Source organism: Anser anser (genome assembly GCF_964211835.1).
Source record: "Anser anser genome assembly, chromosome: 24".
Classification (NCBI taxonomy): Eukaryota; Metazoa; Chordata; class Aves; order Anseriformes; family Anatidae; genus Anser; species Anser anser.
In genome coordinates, this window is record NC_139745.1 from 2369740 (window position 1) to 2390723 (window position 20984).

A 20984-nucleotide genomic window follows, 5' to 3' on the forward strand; every position below is an offset into this window, starting at 1 on the left:
GCTGGAGCCAGGACACTTGGTGCTTTGATTTGCACTCAATGAGAAATTCTGCTGTGTGACAATCTGTGCTCAGACTAATGAGGAACAGAGCCAATTAAAAATAATAGGGATCCTGTGCTACTGCCTGTAACAAAATAATGACAATAATAAAAAAGGTTAAATCAATTGAAGTGTTTCATTTAGATAAAGTCCAAACATCCCAATCTGATTCTGGCTTTCTCATCATTTTATTTTATTTTATTTATATATTTTTTGCAATCCTTTCTTATCCACACTAAACCATTGGGAATGCCGAGCTGGAACAGCTGGTTCTGATGAGACCCAGACCAAATTTCCTCCCTGCCATTGGTTTCCAGAGGAAAACATGAGCAGCCCCCCTCCTCCCTCCACAGAGGGCATTTCCTGATGCAACCATGGGATTTCTCCCCGGACTCAGCCCACTGACTTGCCGTAAGCCTGTTCGTCTTCCACAGCTTGAATTTTGGGAAGGGATTGTGCCAGAGGCTGGGGAGCTCTCCTGCAGGCCTGGTACAAGTAAGCTTACCTGGCAAGGGGAAGAGCTGGGCAGTTCTGCTTGCATCCTACCGCAGAAACCACCTGAAGCTCTTAGTGAAGTCCCAAGTCATCTCCCAGCCAGCTTTGTGTTTTGTGCCCTTCACAACTGCTCCATTTGAACATAACAAAGCTTTGTGAAATATGTGCTTTTTTCTGTGTTTGTTTGTTCTGGTCTCCTTTATTCCCTCCCCTACATCTTCTACAAACATCCCTGGCTCTGTTATCTATTTCTGGATTCAGGGAATTAACACCTCTATTTGCATTTTACCTTAATTTGGCCCGAGTTGAAAGTGATTTCAAGGTAATTGGATAACGAGGAGGCTTTCATCAGCCAAGCCTGTAGCAAGCCTCTGCACATAGGTCATGGGAAAGGCTCAGACAAGCACCCTGGCACCCATGGGTGCTCTCCAGACAGCTGCGGGGCAGTGCTGTGCCCTGGAGGGGCTGCTGTGGGTGGAGAAGATGAGAGCCCGTGGGAAGTCAGGGAGATTGCTGGTACAAATCCCAGGCAGCATGCCTAAACCAAGAGGGTTTCATGGAGTTGGAGCAGGCTTTTTGCTGGAGATGCTTTAGCTTCCTTTTAGCTTCTTGTTGGGGAAACTGAGGCATGGGCACTGACTTCTCTCCCCCCTCTCTAACCCCAAAATTTCTTAGATACCATCAGCTAGGGACAGAAATGGTTCCTTCTGCTGGTCTCTGAAGTGCAGCTGAAAGTTTCTTTGTGTCTGTGAGCAGCTAGGAGTTAATTCCTGCTCAGGAAGACGGGGTCTTATGCCCAGCCTGGGGCTCAGGTTTCAGCCTGAATCCCTGTTATTACACCCCAGGGCATTTCCAGTCCAGAGCAGCTCAAGGCAATGAGTTCAGCAGCTAAAATCTGTGGAAAAGCTCTAAAAGCAGGCAGGCTTGGGGGCACTTCACGGCCGTGTGTTTTACACGAAGAGTGGTGCCCTGAGAAGGTTTGGTGTTAAATGATACAAGGAGTTGGGGTGGTTTAGGCAGCGAGAACTGGATATCGATATGTGCACGCAGCCTGGGGGACAGCAGCACCCACAGCCTGTGCTCTGTGTCCTCCTGCTGCACCAAGAAGGCTTTGGGCCACAACCTTCCCATCTCGCCTGCCTTTCTGCCTCTGCTCTGATCAAGCACCGTTCTCACCCTCCTAGTGCTCCCCACCCTGCTGCCATCTCTCCTGTAAGTATGGGCCACGTGCACTGCTTGGGCAGGAGATTTAATACATGTGGGAGTCAGGAGCTGCATTTTTTTTGCTCACCCTGGGGCATGGCACTGAGCACAAAAAGTCCGTCTCTCCTTGTGGCGGGCTCCCCCCGTCTGCACCTGCAGTCTCACCAGCTGGAACCAGGCCTGGCGCCAAGCAGAACACCAGCACTTAATAATTCTCATAAATTAGTAAGAGCCTAATTAATAATTTTTCATTATTTCTGCCTCCTCACGATCTCCTGGAGGCGCTGAATAAGCCACTATGGGCTCAAATGAACAGAACTGCTTGGGAGGCTGAGCGAGCGGTGGCCTCCCTATGGGTGGGGACGTGGGTATGGCTGATGCTGACTCTGCCCTAGAAGGCAGAAATTATTTCCTTGTGTGTGCATCCATGCCAATAGGCAAGGAAGTAAGCTAAAAATTAGCAGTTGGATTGGTTTTGACGGGGGAAGAAGGGAAAACTTTCTCTTTCCAGGCTGGGGTCTGTTTGTCTTTATTATTTATTTGTTTTGCGGGGGGGGGACATGGTATAATATACCCAGTCAGGGGTGGGTTGTCCCCTTGAACAGCCATCGGAGAGGCAGATTATGCCAACCTAAGCTCCACAGGGAGATTTATCTGCCCTTGGTGGGTGTTAGCATCGCCTCCTGCCCCAAGACCCTGAGAGCGGCTTGGGCAAAACACCTGGGCCAACAAGACCTGAGCCAAAATCTGTTCTCTGCATTTAATTTTGAATCACCTGCATTACTGCAAAGAAGAGGAGCCAAGAAAGGTTGTTGGGATGCCTGTGGAACTTGGACTGTTTTTTTTCTGAGACTGCAGAAACCTGTGCTTAATCCTGCAAACAGAGGCTGAACAGGAGGAAGGCTGCTTTTCCTAATGGCATCCAAAGTGCTGACACTAGGGAGGGACTAGAGCTATTTAAGCTCAAAGGCAGTAATTAGGAAATAAGTATGTATAAACTAGCATAAATAAACTTAAACTACAAGATACGAGTTTCCTTAAAAAAAAACACAAACCAAGCAGTGAGGGCTGGAGCAGGCTCTGATGGGGAACTGGGAGTCTGAAATCAGGGGCAGGTCATGGGGGAAGTCCAGGGGAGGGCCCCGGTGCTGTGCTGCTTCCTCCCCAATGGGAGGATTTAGCTTTGATAATTCTGAAATGTCCCAGATCACAGCACCACCTCGGAAAAAGTGTGGTGTGGCAATCAAGTTGCATTTCAAAATGGTTTGTCATCTTAAAATGGGAAGCCAATCTTGTGTCATCAGTGCAGATGACATACTGCACCATTTCAACCAGCTTTAAGAAATGACTGCAATATTCCCGTTAAGCAAGGCAGTGAAGTAGATCATTCCCTTAAAAAGTGTTGGTTTGGTTGAATGTTAATTGTGTGAGGAAAATGAAACCTGATTTTTGATGTCTGTCATGAAGGAGGCAAGGCATCATGAGCTTAAATTGCAGCAAGAGGGATCCAGGTTACTCAGGAGTAATTCCATCCTAGAGGAAGGGAGAGAGGAGCAGAGGCTGGGTTGTCTAAGGGCGTTGTGGGATGGCCACCGGTTAGCCTTTCAGGCACTGTTAATGATTCTCTCTTTTTTTAATTTCCATATTTCTACAACATTTGTGTAGGAAAGCAACTGTTATGCACCTCCATCAAAGCTACACCCTTTCCTGAAATGAGGGGAAATGGAGATGGCAAGGAAACAGCTGCTCCCCAGTCCCCCTTAAAACACCTCAAATTTCACCTTGTTTTGTTAATTCTGGGTGAGGTGAAGGCAGAGCAGGGCAGAACCCTCGCATTCACAGCCCAAGGACATTGTTCCCAATAAATCAGCTCCTGCAGCAGGTGCTGAGGGCAGTGGGCAGACGGGCAAGAGGCCATTTGACTTTTATTATTTAACAGAATAAAAATAAAGCCAGGGGTTACATGAACACCACCTTGCTTCTTTAAAAGCAGTGGACGTTACCTTACCTCCATCAGCCTGCAAGAAGATGAGAAGATGGAAAGGCAAAAAGGGAGAGGAAAGCTTTTAGCATCCTTCATGATGTCTCACCAGGCACTCAGCAGTGACAATTACTGAGCAGGTAATGAAGACAGAGCAGAAACACTGATTTGCTGCTTGTGGAGAACAAAAGAAATCCCCCCCCCTCCCCCTTTTTTTTTTTTTTTCTTCCCATAGATCAGGGCAAACAAACAGCTTCTTTAATAATGAAATCTGCCTTGATGTGCCCAGGATAGGATGTCTCCTGCTGGGACGAGGTGGTCAGCTGATGGCAGGCAGTTTTTCCTTATCACCAGCCCCACACAGCAAAGACTCTCTCCCCTGGCAAATGTTCTGGAGGCTGCCAGATCAAATACTTTGCAAAGAGATTTAGTGTGTGAATGAATGAAGTATGTTGAAGGCTTCTCCCTCCTCTTTGCCGTAGCTTTGAGCATCTCAGAGCCCCCGGACTGTTTTGGGATGTGGCTCTGTCCTTCCTGGGGGAGCTGGGGGGAGGACAGAGCAGAAACAAATCCCCGTAGCTGCAGTTGTTTCAACAAAAGAGAAAAAAGTCTCCATTCCCCCTACATCAGAGGAAGCATTAAAGGAGCAACAAATGCAAAGCCTGGGCTTTCATGCCTGGCTCTGCTAAAATCCTGCTCCTCAAGGCCTTTTCAGACGTCTCTGGAAGACTCGGACTTTTTTTTTTTTACTGGAGCCCTGGATCTTTCACTTAGAGGAGAAGTTTGGAATGAAAATTCGGCTGGAAGGATTAATTGCGGCTGGCAGAGGGGAGTGCAGGGGAGGTGAGCCACTGAGGTTTCAGGCTGGCCAGAGACGAGGTAATTTAGTGGGAGGTGATGCATACAAGTTTCTGGCTGGCAGAGAAGAGGGTAATTTAGTGAGAGTTGATCCCTTGAGGTTTTTGCTGGACAGAGAAGAGAATAACTGCAAGGAGGAGACTCATGGGCGGGTTGCTCTAGTTTCAAGCTTCATAGTAAGTTCCCTTTATAACTTAGGGACCTTATAACTCAACGTCTTCCCCTGCTGACTCTTTCATTTGCTGTTTCAGATGCCTGATTAAAGAGCAGCTCTTTGAGGATGCTGAATGGCTTGGGGGCACAGGAAGGGGGAACAGAGGCTTTCTGTACCCCACGGTACTTCTTGGGCGGGGTGTCAGAAGGGGCTGCCAGCTTGTGGTCCTCCTCCCTGGGGCTCTGCTGCTGTTTTGTAAAAAAACACCAGTGCAACCAGTCTCAGCAAAGGGGCTGGGTTGCCTTATCTACTGCTCACAGAAAAGGTGGTCCCTGGGCACCTCTCTGGTTCTGATGTTTTGTTCTGCTCCACTGGAGTGAGAATTTCAGCCTTGCCAGGCAGCTCGGAGCACTTGAGCTGTGTTTTCCGACAGCAGGAGGACAGGTAAAGACCTTTGATTTCCTAGAGATGTTGTGGATCGACCCTCTGCTCTAACCAGAGGAGGGAAGATTTCTCTGTAGCTGGGACTTCCATCGTCCTTTCCTCCTGTGGGAGTAGTAGGGAGTCTAAGGAAAGCTAAGTCTGTATGGCAGCCTCTCCCTCAGAATGTTCTTCTGACCTACTTTTCACAACACCTGCAGAAAAATGATATCCCTGAGACTTCTTACCCCTTCTCAGATGGTGCTGAAGTCAGCCAGCAGGTTTGCAAGTTGCTCAGGTCAGGAAGGTGCAATAGGAGTACCTAGTGTGACCATGCACCCTGCACCCAGCAGGGAGGAGGCTCAGGGGATGCCCTGGTCATCCAGCTCTCCTGTCCCAGACTCAGTTCCAGACGTACATGGAGAATGCTTTGGCAGAGACCAATTCCTGTAGCCCTGGCCCCAAATCATGCTTAATTTATCTTCCTGCTTGCAGGACACTCAAACCAACCTTTGTTTCCCTCCTCCCACAGGGCAGCACCATGGCTGAGATGCCTCCGAGCCCAGCTTTGGATGGGATGAGACGTCTGGGCTGCAGGGCAGAGCCAAGGGGGGGACTCCAGGCACTGTGAGCAGGGTCAGTGTTGTCATGACGTGCATCAACAGGACGAAGCCTCACAGGCTCACTAGGGCTAAGACCACCCCAAGCTTTGGCTATTTACGTGTTAGATGTTTGTTTTATGAAGCTATCCAATTCCCCCTTGCTTAGGAGAGGGGCATTTCAGGAGTGTGTCTGAAACAAAGGGGCTCAGATGTCCTCTGGCATTGCTTCTTCTTGGGGTGCAGTTCTTCATGCAGCACCTACTGTAAGAGGGCCCTAATCCCTTGAGACGTTTCTAGATACTGCTGTCATATGGCTAATATTTATATTAGATGTGTGTTTTCCTAAGTATCAAGATCCATCAAACGTCATTTCAGAACACCCCACCAAAGCCTAATTTTGCAACAGTTTTTCCTACTTTAGCAGCGAGCTCCCGTCTATTTATATACATCTCCTCCACACCTAATAACCACAAGAATAACTAATAGGAAGTGCTTGAAGCATGTCTTAATTAGTCTGACATTAGCAAGCTCCAATGTCTTTAGTTAATTGATAGATTTTAGCACGATTGAATCTCAGAAAATGAGTGAGTGTTTCATCTGCCTTCATCAGAGGCTGAACAAACTGTGTTCATATATCTCTTGGGGCAAGGGTATTTGACACAAGAGCAATTGATTGAACGGAGAGGCACCACCTCTAAGAGCAGCTGGAGGAGCGTCCTGAACTGCCCTTCATCTGGCCTGCTTTAGGTGAAACTGAATGAATGAAAGGACACTGTTTGTGCTTAGCTAATGGCTAGAGGCTTCCTAGAGTAGAGCCAGCGTTTGCCTTCAGCGGTTGTACTCTTTGGAGACAAAGTGAATACCCGAGAGAGGGGACTGGCTCACAGGTGTCACCCAGCAGGCTTGAACTGCTGCTCCACGTCCCTCCCTCCACCCCATTTCCAAAGCCAGCGGCCAAGGTGGGCCAAGAAATGGTGTAGGGAGGGCCCACGGGAGCAGGGATGGCACTTGTTGATACCAGTGGGGATGGAAAGGGAGATGTGGGCTTCCGAGCAGCTCCTGTGCTGGTCCCTTTCTGGGGTCTCCTCATCCCTGCTTGGCAGCACTCAACCTGACATTTGTATGAACCTTGCTGGTCTTGGTTTGGATCTGCTCACTGCTAGTAGTCATTTCATCCAATAACTCAATAGATTTCCAGCTTTCTAGCGCCCTACAAGCACTGAATGTTCAGTGGGGATGGGTTCACCATGCTCCAGAGCTCCCAGGGCTTGACCAAGCCATTGCTGGAGGGGATGTGCGTGGTAGAACATCTCCAGTCTACCAAAGGCTGAAGGGGAAAGTGCTGCTCCTGTGGGCACGTCCTGCAGAGTCCCTTGCATGTGGCCATCGCTCTACTCCTGTCTGCTGGGGATGGCTCCGTGGAGGCAGAAGGATGATGCGGAGTAAACAGAGCCAAATATCTCTTTTTATCCTGAAGGATCATGGCAGGAGCTTGTCCGACCCTTATGAAAAAAGCACTTTCCTGGCAGGTGTAATCCAGCGACGTGCCCTTCCTTCCTGCAGATCCACGGAGCTGGCAGCAAAGAGAGACTCCATGGTCTGAGGCAACCCTCAAAGACTTGTTGTGCATTTGCAAAGCAGCTGCTGTGCTGCTGAGCTCATTTCACTGAAAAAAAGTCTCACAAAGAACATCTCAGGCCTGTTTGCTCTGGATTTATAGTGACGTCTCAGCAAGTTAACCTGGCTTTTGAAAAAATTTCCCCTGTGCTGGAGTCTGCAGAGTAAGGGAAGGGGAGATGCTGAAAACATTTAAAGGAAACCCTACGGGAATGACTCCAGATTTAAGCCCTCATAAAATATGTCTGCTTTTCCAAAACATGCAGAGCCCAATCATTGTGACAGCAAACAGGAGGTGAGGGGAATCGGCCAAGTGGAATTGTCTTAATGGCCACTAGAAAAGCCACTGCTGTGTAAATGTTGTAAAATACATTAACAAGCCGGACGCTGCTGTTTTGACAAGCTGCATGTGTAAAAGTCAGAAGAATCCCTTGCAGCGCCTTGTTCGTGGCACTGAAGGTCTTTGGGGGTTCTTTGAGACTTAATCCCTGTTACATCAAGCTAACACTGGGATGTACACCTAGCCCGTGTCCCAGGGGTCCCCACTAGGGACCCTTCATGCCATAATTATTCCTTGATGCTCCACCAGACCTCACTTGCGCAGTCTAAACTCAATGATACCATTACCACAATCTCTTAATATTTACTTGATTTAATAACAGGTAGAAAAAGTTTCTTGCCCTAGATTGAGGTACCCAGATTATTAGAGCAACTCCCCAGTCAAAGAGAGGAACATTTCCACTGGCTAAAACAAGTCATCCCTGAAGTAGCTGGAATCTGGATTCTCAATTTTCTTTTCCTTTTCTTCTGTGATGAGAGAAATGCAATTTCTGATCAAAACTTCTCCTGAGTCTGGGCAGAGTTCTAAAATCAGTTTCCAATGTGGATTTACTGGTGCTTGACACCTCAGATAAATTCATCCTGCAGCCGTCCAGTGAGACATTAACAGGTTCTCTTCTCCCAGCCATCTATTTTCACGCAGTTTGTAGCGCTGTAACACGTTCGAAACTTCTCCCACTTTATCAAAATCTCTGAAAATTAACTGACAGCTTCAAAACTACTAGGAGGAATGGAAAACCAATTGGATTTTCCTAACTGAATGGGCCAAAACAATAGGAAAGTCTACCGAACCCTCTCCGTTGACATTGAATTATTTGCAACCCGGCCTCCGTTCAGCCAAGGAGGGAATCTAATGGAAGCCTCGCCCCGGTGTACACCAGGGACTGCATTTGCAAGAGCATTTGCTCTTGTCCATGGCAGATGGGGAGTGGAGCTAAAAGGAGAAGCTGCATGGTGGAAAGTCCTGTGGCCAGACGTCCCTATGGGGTCTGCTGGGGTTGGAAGACCTCCATGACAGCTCTCCTGCGTGATCGATGCTGGCAGAGGGATTTAGAGCTCCTCATCCCCACTCACTTACTGCCAAACTCGGGTTGTAGTTCAGATTTTCATCCATGATATCCCCTAGATCGTTTCCTGATGGTTGAACTGGGGGTTCTCACAGACCTTCCCCTGGCAGAGCGCCCCACGCCGTGGCCTTTGACTGTGCTGGGGAGGATCTCCCACCCCGTTTCATGCCTCCCAGGGGCTGGGAAGGAAAGCCTGCATCAGGCATCGCAGTGCTGTGCACAGCACCCATGTCCCTGTGGGTCCCCAGCACATCCCAGAGGCGACCTCTCAGCATGGAGTCAGCATGGAAATAGGCTTCCAGCTCAACTGTGGATGCCAATCCCTCTGTTGTGCCCAGTATAGTGAGATCAATGGAAAAAGGATGGATATCCCTGTGGGGCTGGATGTTCTGCAAGGATCACAACCTTCTCCAGATACTGCTCGTGGCTGCAGCTGGAAGCCTCCCGGGGACCAGCAGAGCAGTGTGTGGAGCTCTGTGCCCTGTCCACCCCAAGAGGCTGCGTCCCCTGCTTGATCCTCCAGCCTTCCTCTGGTTTCACCCAAGTGCTGTGGCTACAACAAGAAGAAAATGCACATTTCCAACAGCTCTTCCCGCACCCTTTCGGCTTTCACGAGCGGGGCTTTGATCGGCACTGCTCACAAGTGGGCTCCGCGCCAGGCTGATGAGAAGCGAGGAGATTGTAATGAGATTCCTTTTGTAATTCTTGTCAAGGCACAGAACCAGCGAGCCTCGGTAAATCAGTGGAGCCTTTCGTGTTCCCTGTCTTGATGGAAACATCAGTAGAGAGACACTTGGTGCTAAATCGTCTGCTCGTTGGCAGGTATCCAGTCCTGAGAGCTCGACGAGGGTAGAGAGAAATAGGGGAGGGTAGTGCCTCAGATGAGGCTTTTCCTCCAGCCTTGGGGGCTGGATCCAGCAGCAGTCTGACAGGGCACGTCCCTGAAGAAGGAAAAAGCCCTATAAGTCATCTCATACCTGTGGGGCTCTTTGAGCTGACAGCATCAGAAGCAGAAGTCCAGCAGCTGAACCCAGGCAGGGGTGCAGAGAAAGAGCAGTGTCCTCTGCCTCGCTGGTCTCAAAGCTGTTCTTCTTCTTTTCTTGTCCTTGAGCATCAGAGTCACAGCCAAAAGCAGAGGTCTCTAACGGCAGCATCGTGTTTTCTTGGAGTTCAGAGATTGCTATGCAGATATTAAGAAAAAAGTCAGACGGGAGAGATGGAGGCTGGGGTTTAGGGAGGAGTCAGGCCCTCAGGACCCTGAAGGTGGTTCCTGAGGCTGCTGCCTTGCCCTGAGGGCACTGCAGATCCACGTCTTCAGCACAGCCTTGCTTCGAGTGCCCTTGGAAGCAGAATGGGGCCTCTGGGCACACGTGGAGCACAAACCCACAGAGCCCAGTGCTGTGGGGCTGGCCTCAGAGCTGGGGTGATGATTTGGATACCACCAGGCTTTCTTGGAGCTCTTACCTCCCTTCTGTCCTCTCACCTGCACCGGTCTTGTTCACTGCTTTATTTAGGTCTCCTTGCTAAGATTTAGAGCACCTCCTCGTTAGCCTGGTGAAAAATGTACCTGGTTAGTGCCATCTATTCTGCCTGGATCCATTTCGGGTACGCCTAGCGGTGATGGATGCAGGGAACAGGAGAGCTTTTCTCCTCCCTCCCTCCAGCCCCAGCCTTGGCTGTTGCCTGCTGGAGGATGCCATTGCATAGGCTTTATTTATTTACCTTTGAGAGGCCATGCATCTTCTCCTGCTGAAATCCCGCCAGCTTTATGAGCCATCCAGCCCCTCCGTGCTCGGCTGACTGGGTGGGTCGTGCCGAGGTGCCGAAATCTCTTGAAATGGAAGGGGATGAGGTGGGCGGACACAGCGGGAGGGCGGAGGCAAAGCTGCCTTTACCTGAGCTGACAACACCGAACCAAGACGACTCAGTTTGCCCAATTCACTGGCCCGCTTGGTAGCCCAGTCCCTCCACACCCCCTCCCGCGATCTGTAAGCTGGGGGTAATTAGCTCTGTCTTCTCTCTTGCGGCTGCATGGTGTCTGTTTGTGCTCAGCTCTGATCTGCCGTTTGACAGTTCCCGGTTTGGTGGAAAATGTTGCAATTAAACGCTCCTTTAGGCCAAACTGCATTTCAGGATGGAAAAACGGAATAGTTCTAACTGGAGCAATGGAGGCGGGTGGGGGGCTCTTTGCACCCTCGCAGGGTCCTTCTGGTGTCCCCTCAAAGAGCCCCTGGTTTCTGAGTTGGTTCAAGTCTTTCAGCCAGGTGATGTCTTTCGGGATATGGTGGAAGGAATTCTGGAGAGGGAATGCAAACTGCTTGGAAATCTGCTTCTTTCCAGGCTCTGCCCCAGGTGTGACCTTTCCGGAATGGGCCATATTTCAGCCTGATGCCCCGTGGGCTTCTTGGGCTTATTCCTTCTGCTGTCCTAAGCCATCACCTACCCTACCTCATATCAAAGTGCCTCTGCAAAAAGTGTTTGCAGAAGAGAGTTGACATCGGGACTGCCCCACAGTGCCCCTGATGGGAAGCAGGAATCAGTTAGGATTTGGAGGACATGCAGAGATCTCCTCTCTCCCATGTTGCCACATGGGCTGTGTTTTCTACCTGCATCCAAAACACCAGTCAGTATTTTGGGAATGTGCTGGAGAAAATCCCAAGTGTTTCCGTGGGACCTCTTGCTTTAAAGCTCAGTTTTCCTGGGCTTTGTTCCCACTGCCTGAGCAGCAAACAGCCGCCCGTGAGGCCCTTGCCCACCATTCGCTTCCCCTCTTTCCCTCCCGCGCAGGAAAGCAGAGCGCAGCTTTGTGCCGACTGCTGCTCTCCAGATCCCTTTGAACATCATCAGAGCCCCCTTGTTCTGTGTGAGCAGAGCAGGTTTCAATATCCATGAGACTAACCAGGCACTAACAAAAAAAAAAAAAAAAATCCCAAACCGCAAACATCTGGGGGAGTTCTCAAAAAAAGAAATCTCTTCTCTGGCTTCTTTTTTTTTTTTTTTTTTTTTAACAGAATTACCACCACCAACACAACAACAAAAAGCTTTCAAGTCTTTTTTTCAGACACGTGTCTGAGATTTCCGCCTTTGACAGAAGATGCTTTGCGTAGGGTGCCTTGTGTCGGGCTGTGCTCGTTTCAGATGTTTCCAAAACAACAGATGCTTGTAAAACAAGAGCAATAAAGCGAGCTGGGGCTGATCCTGCTTTGTCGTAAACTAACTTGCAAGACACTCCTGTCTGCTCTGCTTCACTCTAGATGTAATTGCAGAGGCTCTGCCCACTCGGATGGCAGTGATGGGCTTCTGGCTATGTTGGGTAATGCCTGGATTTAACCCACAGCAACAAGTGCACTCTGGCACAGTCTTGGAATAAAGATGCTCTAAATGAGATGCATCTTCTCAGACATTTGGCTTCGGGGCCTGACGCTCAGCCCTGCCACCCATGTGCAGTTCCTCTCGCTGCTGGCCGGGATCCTGGAGAAAAAAAAATATCTTTGAACATCAGGCCCCTAAACTGCATTTTTGCATGTCAAGTCTTGGAAAGAGCTTTGCTTTGGAGTCTGCTCCTGTAATCCCAAAGGAGCTGGCTGCCAGCTCCTCGGCGTGGCTTTGGGCTTTTGTACGCATTGGAGTCAGAGTGGCAGATGAACCACAGCCCAGGTGAAATTTCCATTCCCTTCCCCAGAAATGCTATATTCATTTAGCTAACAGCCTGCCCTCTGCAAGCATCCTGTGCGGGGGAATGCTGAAACCGGGAGAGGATTCATGCAACTCCCAGCTCCTTCCACGTCCTGCCTCCCTCCCAGCAATTCCCATTATGGTCAACAAGAAAAAGACACAGCCTCAGACCCAACATCCCAAGACGTCTGTATTCCTCCTCCCCTAGCTACATGCTCCTTCTCTGGGGTGCCAACGAGGGCTCATTTACACCACGGGATGTTCTGCGCTGTGTCGGAAAGGTCCAAGGGGAGACCTGTGGGATTGTACACAAGGGATCGGTGCTGGAGAAGAAACCTTTGGGTAGGGGTAGGTGGATGTGATGGATGGAGCTCAGGAGCAGTCTGGCCCTGGGTGCTGGAAGGCAGGTAAGTAAGGGGGGGCTGAGGAAATGGGGCTTCCTCCAGTGAAGCCTCTGAGACATTCAGGGGAGGGATGGGAAAGCAGCAGAGCTGTGCTGCACCTTGTAAAACAGCTGCTGGGAAGGATGGATGTCCCTCCCGGTGCTCGTGGGAGAGCCCAGGCATCCTGACACCTGGCCCCCAGCTCTCCTTAGGAAACCCCAGCCTCGCCCCCTTTGGAAGGGATCAGGCGTCTGGAAGCCCCCTCGCACGGGGATGGAGGGAAGAAGCCAGCGCTGGGCCGAGCCCCTGGGGTGACCCGACCCCACAGCCAGCTCCTCCGCCGCGCATCAAAGCTGTTGCTCTCCCCACGAGCTCTGCGGTGACTCCATTGTGTTCCCTCCACAATGGGAGCACTGTGGAGGCCGGGCCTTCCCCAGCACGTCCCCGCCGAGCGGCCGTCCCGCTGGTGAGGGGGTTTGGATGCATCCGGGCGCATGAAAGGGGAGTCACGCAAGGGAGATGCTGTCTCCATTTGAAGTCTCTGGCAGGGACAGCGTATGTGGGCTCGGGCGTGCTTTCCGCCGCCGCCGGGGGGGTGGAGGCTTTCTCAAGGACTTTGTCTTTCAAGCGCAGCCCGGCTCTGCTCTGCCGCTGCCGCCAGCTTTTGATGCTGGGCTCGGCAGTGTGCTGCCCAGCTGGAGCGGAGAGGGGCTGCAGGATGCAGCAGGAGGTGACGTGCCCCAGCCCGGCTCTGATTCCCACTCCTGGAGTCGCTCTGCTGTAAATAGGCCTCTCCCCATGCATGGGAGCATGAAAAAAAAAAATACATCCACTGTCTGACAAGCTCACTTTGCCAAATCTCTGCCATCCAGAGCACGGGCAGTGATACCTGATGGTGTCACCTATGCCAACTTGCTGGCACATCCCAGCTACACACAGTGCCCGTGTGCCAGCTGACAGCCTTTCAGTTATCATTGCATATGCAAATCCTCCCAACGTGATTTCCTAAAGCTCTGAGCATTTGCTCACTCCCGTCACACAGGGCTGTGTACTGAGTTACTGTGAATTTACACTCCTGTAATTGAGAACAGGATTTGGCTTGCTGTCAGTACATCATGGGGTTGTTAAGAATAGGATGTGGCATTCCTGTAGCCACTGCATTTGGAACAAATTGCTTTTTTTAATACTAAAATGTGGTTACTTAGCACCAACGACTGATCACAAAGAAACCTATAGAAGCTGGGTTCATACTGGGGGGATAAGTTGTAGCACCCCCCTTTGGAGCACTCTCTGCTTGTCCCCATGGTGAGCCTCTGATTTCAATTTTCTATCATTTTGCCAAGTGTTTCATCTTTGGATTGAAATATCCCAGGCTCAGCTTTTACTTCAGGTTAAAAGTTGGTGGAAAATTTCAGAAAAAGCAGCTCAGACTTTGTGGAGTAAAGCTTAATACAGGCCAGGCCACCATGTTGACCTTCATTTCTCAGCTTTAAAAAATAAACCCAAGGAATCCCAGGGTCTCCTGCATAGTTAATCTGGAGGATAGGAAAATAACTTCTGTTGCACCTTGGAAAACAGCTCCAGAGTTGGTCAAAATCTGAGGATGCTCAGCAGAGCATGCTGGAGGCTCTGCATGGTCCCGCACCGTGAAAGTGCTGCTGTTCAAAGGAGCTCAGAAGATGGTGCTGATTTCAAGCAATCACCAGTTGTGAGATTTGGCTTCGGGATGGGATGATTTGAGGTTGGTTTTATGTGAGACCGTAACTAAGCCTGGCCTGAAGGGTCCCCTTTTCCTGGCGTTGATTTCCCAGCTGTCCTTACTGGTGCCAGAGCTGCCCCATCTCCTGCTCTCCTCCTCCGGGAAGGTGCAGAGCTCCTCCAGACAAGGGTTTGGGTGCACAGCTGGACCTGGACCTGGAATTGCTCCCCACTGCATGGTGTAGGCTGATTTAGTCAGGCTCCTCATTGCATGGTTTCATCATCCCCTCTGCGATCGCACACCCCTGCGACAAGCAGACCACTGCAAAGCTGCTTGCTCAGCCCACCCGCTGTTGGCTGTCAGCACGTGATGTCCCACATCACAGCTCAACAAAAAGCAGGGGAAAAGCCTCAAAATGTTTATTCCCAAACAATTTCTGCCTCGCTTTGGGGACACTGTGTGAGGCACTGGAAAGATGCAGGGAGAGTCCTCTACCATTGCAAAACACATTTTTCATTTTGGTTCAACGAAGCATTTAAAAACGTGCTTAATTTCAGGCTGTGTGCGTAATCCCCTTGAAATCAATGGGAGTTAAGCATTTGCTTAAATGCTTCGCTGAGCTGGACCCTAAGCAGACAAGCCAGACAAAGAGGGGATGAAGCGGAGATTTTCTCCTGGGAGTGGCAGCAAGGAGAATCCATCTCTTTGAATCATTACCTTGCTGCTTCTGTCATGCTAGAGGGGATCCTTCTTCCCTCGTGTACACCGCTACCAGCCGGGGGTACGTCCCTAACCAGCCAGCCACAGCTGGGAGGACGAAACCTCGGAGGCTCAGAACCCTTGCAGGGTGCCTGCTGTGGCTGGAAACATGTGCATCCCCACACACACATCCAGATGTCATTTAAAGGAGAGCAGCGAGCTACAATGGATGGGAATACAAGCAGGAAATCCTCTTTCACTGCACAAACCTGGCCCTTTTCCAGATACCATGTCATCACTTTTCGCATAAGTTAAAAAAACTGACCTTCTGCTGCCTTTGCTTGCAGCAAGTTTAAATTACTTAAGACTTTTTTTTTTTTCTTTCCAGATGCTGTTTTCTTAAATTACTTACTGAGAAAGCCTAAGTCAATCTACATATTAAACATACTGGAGATTGGAGTCCAAGTCAATGTGGCTCACGACAGACCTAGGAAACCAAGTCTCTCTCCCCGTGAGCCTGCACTCCCCCTTCTCCTTCTCCGTTAGCTTAAGGCGATAAAACTTTGAAGATGTAATCTAGGCATTATCTGCCTTTTTGGATAATGTTCAACAGTAATTTTAGTGTCGTCTTTATCTCCAAAATGGTTGCTTTAAATTCAGCTGCTTCCTTCCCAGAGGCTGGTTTGACTTTTAGGCAGAAAAACCTCTTTCTCTGTGTCCTCCCTTTTGGTGGGTCAGATTTTTTGGGTTCTGGTTTATTCTCCTGTTTTTCCCCCCTCTACCATACCTCCTCTTTAGCTTTGTTTGGCTTTTCTTATAGCACGATTTATTCTTCCTATGAAAGGATTCATCCATGCAGAAGAGTTCAGAGCATATTCCAGAGATGGGACCTGGGAACCATCCCTGCTTCCCACCAGCGCCCTTGAGATGCCCGTGCTGTTGGAAAGGATCAAGGCAAGAAGGCATCCTCTCTCAGGGACTGACCCAAATTTTCAACAGCCTCTTTCAGGATAGACACCACTGGATATTACCCCTCGTCCTACCCCCTTCTCCCTTCTGTTTTAGGTTTATTGAATTTTGGTGTGCCTTTCAAAGCTTCTATGTTTGTTCAGAAACATTAGGAACAAGGTTTACTTCTTTCTGCTTAAAAAAGAAATTTGAAAACTAGGTCAGTTCATATTTCCCCAATCTAGATAATTTTCTGTGGGGATACTGAACCATTCCCTCCTTCCCCTTTTTTTTTTTCCTCCTGACAAATTCTTTAGCATTAGTATGCAGTCTCAAATATATATTACCTTCCTTTTTGCAAAGAGAGAACCTGCTTCCAATAAAACTTCCCCCGAGACACTGGATCTGGCTTTGACTTCCCTGATTAAATGGGCTATGGATTTAATTTGACAAGAGAGGGAACTGATTTAACAGATAAAGTATCTTGTTCAAAAGGTGATGTTTCCATTGCAGTCCAATCTCTATCAGGTCCCCCTCCCGTCATGTATGGTTGGAGCCTGCTATGAAATATCACCTTTTGCAAAGTTATATTTATCACAGCCTCTCTCCTTTCCCCATATTTTTGATTAGATCGGTCCAAAGCCGTGTGACTCTGTAGTGACATGGCACGTGTTTCTGCAGGCTGCAGATGGGCTGAAGGACGCCCTGCAAAGTGACGGGGACCCCAAGTTCTTCAGGTGGCAGGAGCTCCTCTGCTGGAGCCAGAGGGACACGTGTCTGCCCTTGGGCCAGGGCAGCAGAGATGTCTGTGCATCTCTGACCTGCCAGCATGGCTCTGCTATGACATAACAGTGCTTTTTCTCTTCTGCTGTGATCCACGTGGCTTGGGCTTGTGGGGGGAGGTGGGGAGGGTCTCTGCCTCCACGGAGGTCACAGTAGCGCTTGGGGGCTGGCTGAGAAGCCCCTGGGAGTGGGGTCACACTGTCAGCAGCCTTTCCAAAGCTCAAATGCCTTCCAAAGTGAAGTCTGGAGGGCCTGATTGTTGTCGCTGGGCTGTTTCAGGGGCGGGATGGGCAGAGGTTGCTGGCAGGCATGCGGTGCTTTGCAGAGGAGGGGCAGGATCTGAGCATGGGAGCAGCTCCCCATTAGTAAGGGCAGCCGGCCGTGGGGTGCTAAAGCCGGGGGTGTTGACTGGAGAGGGTTTATTTGAAGCATCCTATAAAACCCACTGGTCTGCTAATGGCACCATTTGCTTCTCTGTGGTGTCAGCGAGCTGTGTGCAATTCCATCCTCTTTAACGCAGCCTCTTTAACACAGGCTGTTCTCCAGCATTTGAGATACTCACAGCCTCAGTGGTGGCAGGTGTGGGACAGATCCCATCCCACCCGCAGCATCTCACCAGATCTCAGCTTCCTTGCTGGTGAACGCCAACACGTTCCTCCATGTCCCAAAACTGAGGCTTCAGCAAGCTCTGCCAACGAGGGTTGGTGACCCAGGCAGAAATCCTTCGTGTGTGAGCGCGTCTAAAACCGAGCCGAGGAGCGTCTCTCCTGTTAGCTGCGACTGGCATCCAGGGCTCGCAGCTCGTATGTAGGTCACTGGCTCTGAAATAGCATGGAAGTCAGGCACTCGCGTCCCCGGTGTACCGGGCGGCGTATTATCTGCCTGCCTACAGGAGGTCTGGCTGGGGAAATGCTGAATGCTGAAGGAAGAGCTGTTAAAAAAGACCAAATTCATCCTGACTGCCAGTGCCCATACAAAACAAAACAAAACAAAACAACTTTTGGGGTGGAACCAGCTCTTAGGGCTGCTACAGTTTATTACCTGTGTCTCTAAATTCTTCCTGCAAATGCTGTGGACATAGAGAAGATGTCCTTTGTGTGCTGGTAGGAGAGGTTGTACATATACACTGCGTGACTCCTGCCTACGTGCCAGTTGTTGCTGTGTCACCTGGGTGCTGCGCAGTGTCCTACAGGGGGATTTCACCTGCATCTGGTTCATCCCCAGCCAATTAAAGGTTTGCCCAGCTCTCAACACTAAATTATAATCTCAGGCTCACTGAAGTGGAAGACTTACTTAAAGGGTCATCCCTGTTAGCAATGGGCTGCATGAGTGCTGCCTGAAAGGAACTGCTGGAACGTGCTCTGCAGATATCTCCTCTCCTGGTCGTCTCTCCTCAGGCACCCCTTTAGGTGAGGAGGTTTCCTCTTCCAAGGCTCTTCTCACAGGCCTTCAATCTTTGGGTTTGTGGGATTTTTTTTCGACCCTGTGGCAAAGCATTTCTCCTTCCCTTGCTGATGATGGGGGAACCATCAAATTCCTGGTCGTGTCACGGGTAATAGCTATTTCTTTGATTAAGAACCATCTCAGCAAGCAGAATTTTGCTGGGGGAGACATTGCTCAAGAAGATGCATTAGTGCACCTGAGCAATTTTTTGCAAGACTAGCAGAGACTCATTGCCCTTTTGTCTGGCCTGCTGTAATTTAGCTGCTGGTTATACCACACCATGTTAGAAACACAAAGTGGCAACTTTAACCCTTCATCCTTAATAGCTGCTTTAAAGAAAACATTTTGGAAAACTGCAGTTCATATTAGAAATGAAGAAAAAGTTATTTGCCTTAGGTGAAGGCGAACTGAAGACAAACACAGATGGTTTCTTCATGACCAGCTGCAGGCATAGCATGGTGGATATCATAATTTATGTTCTCCCTCACCCCTTGGTAGTGTGTTCAGCCACGTCCTACTCTGATGTTAAAAGAGTCAGATCTTTTGGCCGCTGTGTGTTTTTGTGATATACAGCCTGGCTCCCCTGCAGCACACAGGTCACTGAATTGTTGTTCGGGAATACTTCTGTGGCTAAGAACTTTATCTGATATGCAACTGAACTGGGAGATAGACATAAAATAATTACAGCATTTTAATGAATATATTGTTCTTATGGAAGATGATAGTTTGCCCAGTTTGTACTGGCAGAGGAATTTAAGACTTTGCCCTAGTAAATCAGGATTGGGATCCTTCTCAGCATAACTGTGTGTCCCTATATAGTCTGTAGAGAGAAATAGTGGACTTCAGAGTGTGGTTCATCTCACCCTAGAGCAGACTTCTGGAATAGTACAGCTGAAGTAAGCCATGAAGTTTCCTCAGAGCATGAAGGGAACCCAAAATAATTATCACTGAGGTGGATATATCTGCCTTGGAGATCTCAGCCCTCTACTGATGGCTTTGGATTAGAGACTCCCTCTTTCTGGACTTCATTTCCTTTCCTACTGCCTGGTCTTGTCTCTTTAGGATGTTATGCTCTTCTCAGCAGGGACTGCCTTCAGCATAAGCTACCACGATCTCAGTAGGGTCAGGATTCTGCTGGGATGAATCGTACAGCTACATTAATAACAGCAACATGTTACCAAAATGCTGAGAGGTGAGGAAATAGCAGAAGAACTGGTGAAAAAAAAGGAACAAGAGCAAGAACATCTCATGTCCTGAGTCAACAGAAAGAGCTACTGTCTCTGAAAGTGCCTATATGACAGCTAAGGGCTCCGGTGATGGAAGAGGTGAGTCTGCTGGCTGCTGAAGAGAAGCGGGTGTGTGCACAAGAGGTACTGTGCAGAAGTGCTAATGATGGCAACCATAGAAACCACAGACCAGGGAAGACTGGGGCAAGAGGTGATGCAGAGGAAGAGAGCATGTGGGATCCTTGCAGGTACATGCCTGCTTGAGCAGCTTTTTACCACCCAATAGAGAGCTGATAAAATGTCTCTTTAATGCCCATTATCACCAACCTTTTTTAATTGCATCCTTCTGGGAGTGCTTTGCAACAGCATCATTAACAGTATAAGCTTCATGACTCATTAGAGTTGCCACAAAGTAGTGGTTTGTATGAAGTTACAACAGCCACCTCCCTCCTGAAATCATAGCTCTAGTGTTCATCAAACGTGACTGAAAAACTTCCAGCCGTTGCACGGGGCTTTGCAACAGGTTTGATCATCAAGAGTTGCTGGGCCTGAACTAAGGCAAACACCAGCAAATGTTGTGAAAAAAAGCACGTGCATACATGTGTGTGCACGTTCATGCATGTGTTAGTGCAGACAGCGGGTCTGCACCCAACTCCTTCCCTTTCACCCCATCTTGCTGCAAAGCCCACCTTCAGAGCTGTTCAGGTTCTGCTTCCATCTTGTCTGTCCTCGAAAGAAATAACATGTGTTACTGCAAAGCATGACTGAAGGGAAAACAGAGCATGCAGCCCAGCCCCTCTCCAGGCAGGGAGTGCCCACAGCCTGCATTAACAGCAGGAGAGCCTGGCGTGAGCAAGGCAGAGAAGCCAGCATGATAAATAGGAGCAATTACTGGAGGCCTTTTCTTCTCCGTCATCTCTGTCTATCTCTTTACAAATGCAGTACTTCCTACTTGTTGCAAATGCTGTTGAGGCATGGAGAAGCTTCAGTAAATAATGACCAGTCCCTGTAAACAGAGGAATAAATGAGAGTCAGCCTCAGCAATGGCTCCCAGAAGACTGCCCGTAATGGAAGGAAAGGATAGCAGCCAGCCAGGCCTGCAAGAGCTGTTATTCACACTTTACCGGGAACGTGGCTTAGATCAAGGGAAGGTTTTCTCTGCATTTCATCTCCTCCTAGATTCATAACCCTCAGGCTATTAGTCCTTCCCATCTGACTTCCTGGAGACCGTAAGCCCATCTCATCTGGCTTTCCGGTATGGTGAAAATATTCCTCCCTCCTGTTCCTCGTACAGAGCAAAGTAATTAGTGTTTTGGCTCAACCATCTTTTCCCTGCTCTGTTCCAGGGTCCAG

At 49.4% G+C, this 20984-nt stretch overlaps 1 long non-coding RNA gene across 2 annotated transcripts; it reads left to right on the forward strand.

Moving 5' to 3' along the window:
* The first annotated feature begins 381 nt into the window (after positions 1 to 381).
* On the forward strand, positions 382 to 10312 carry LOC310886187. Of its 2 annotated transcripts, XR_014575232.1 has the most exons (4): positions 382 to 1746; positions 3728 to 3858; positions 4828 to 5174; positions 5683 to 10312. It is a non-coding gene; the product is annotated as an uncharacterized lncRNA (long non-coding RNA). The 2 variants fall into 2 exon arrangements; XR_014575231.1 differs by having other exon boundaries at positions 3728 to 5174.
* Positions 10313 to 20984: the final 10672 nt, after the last annotated feature.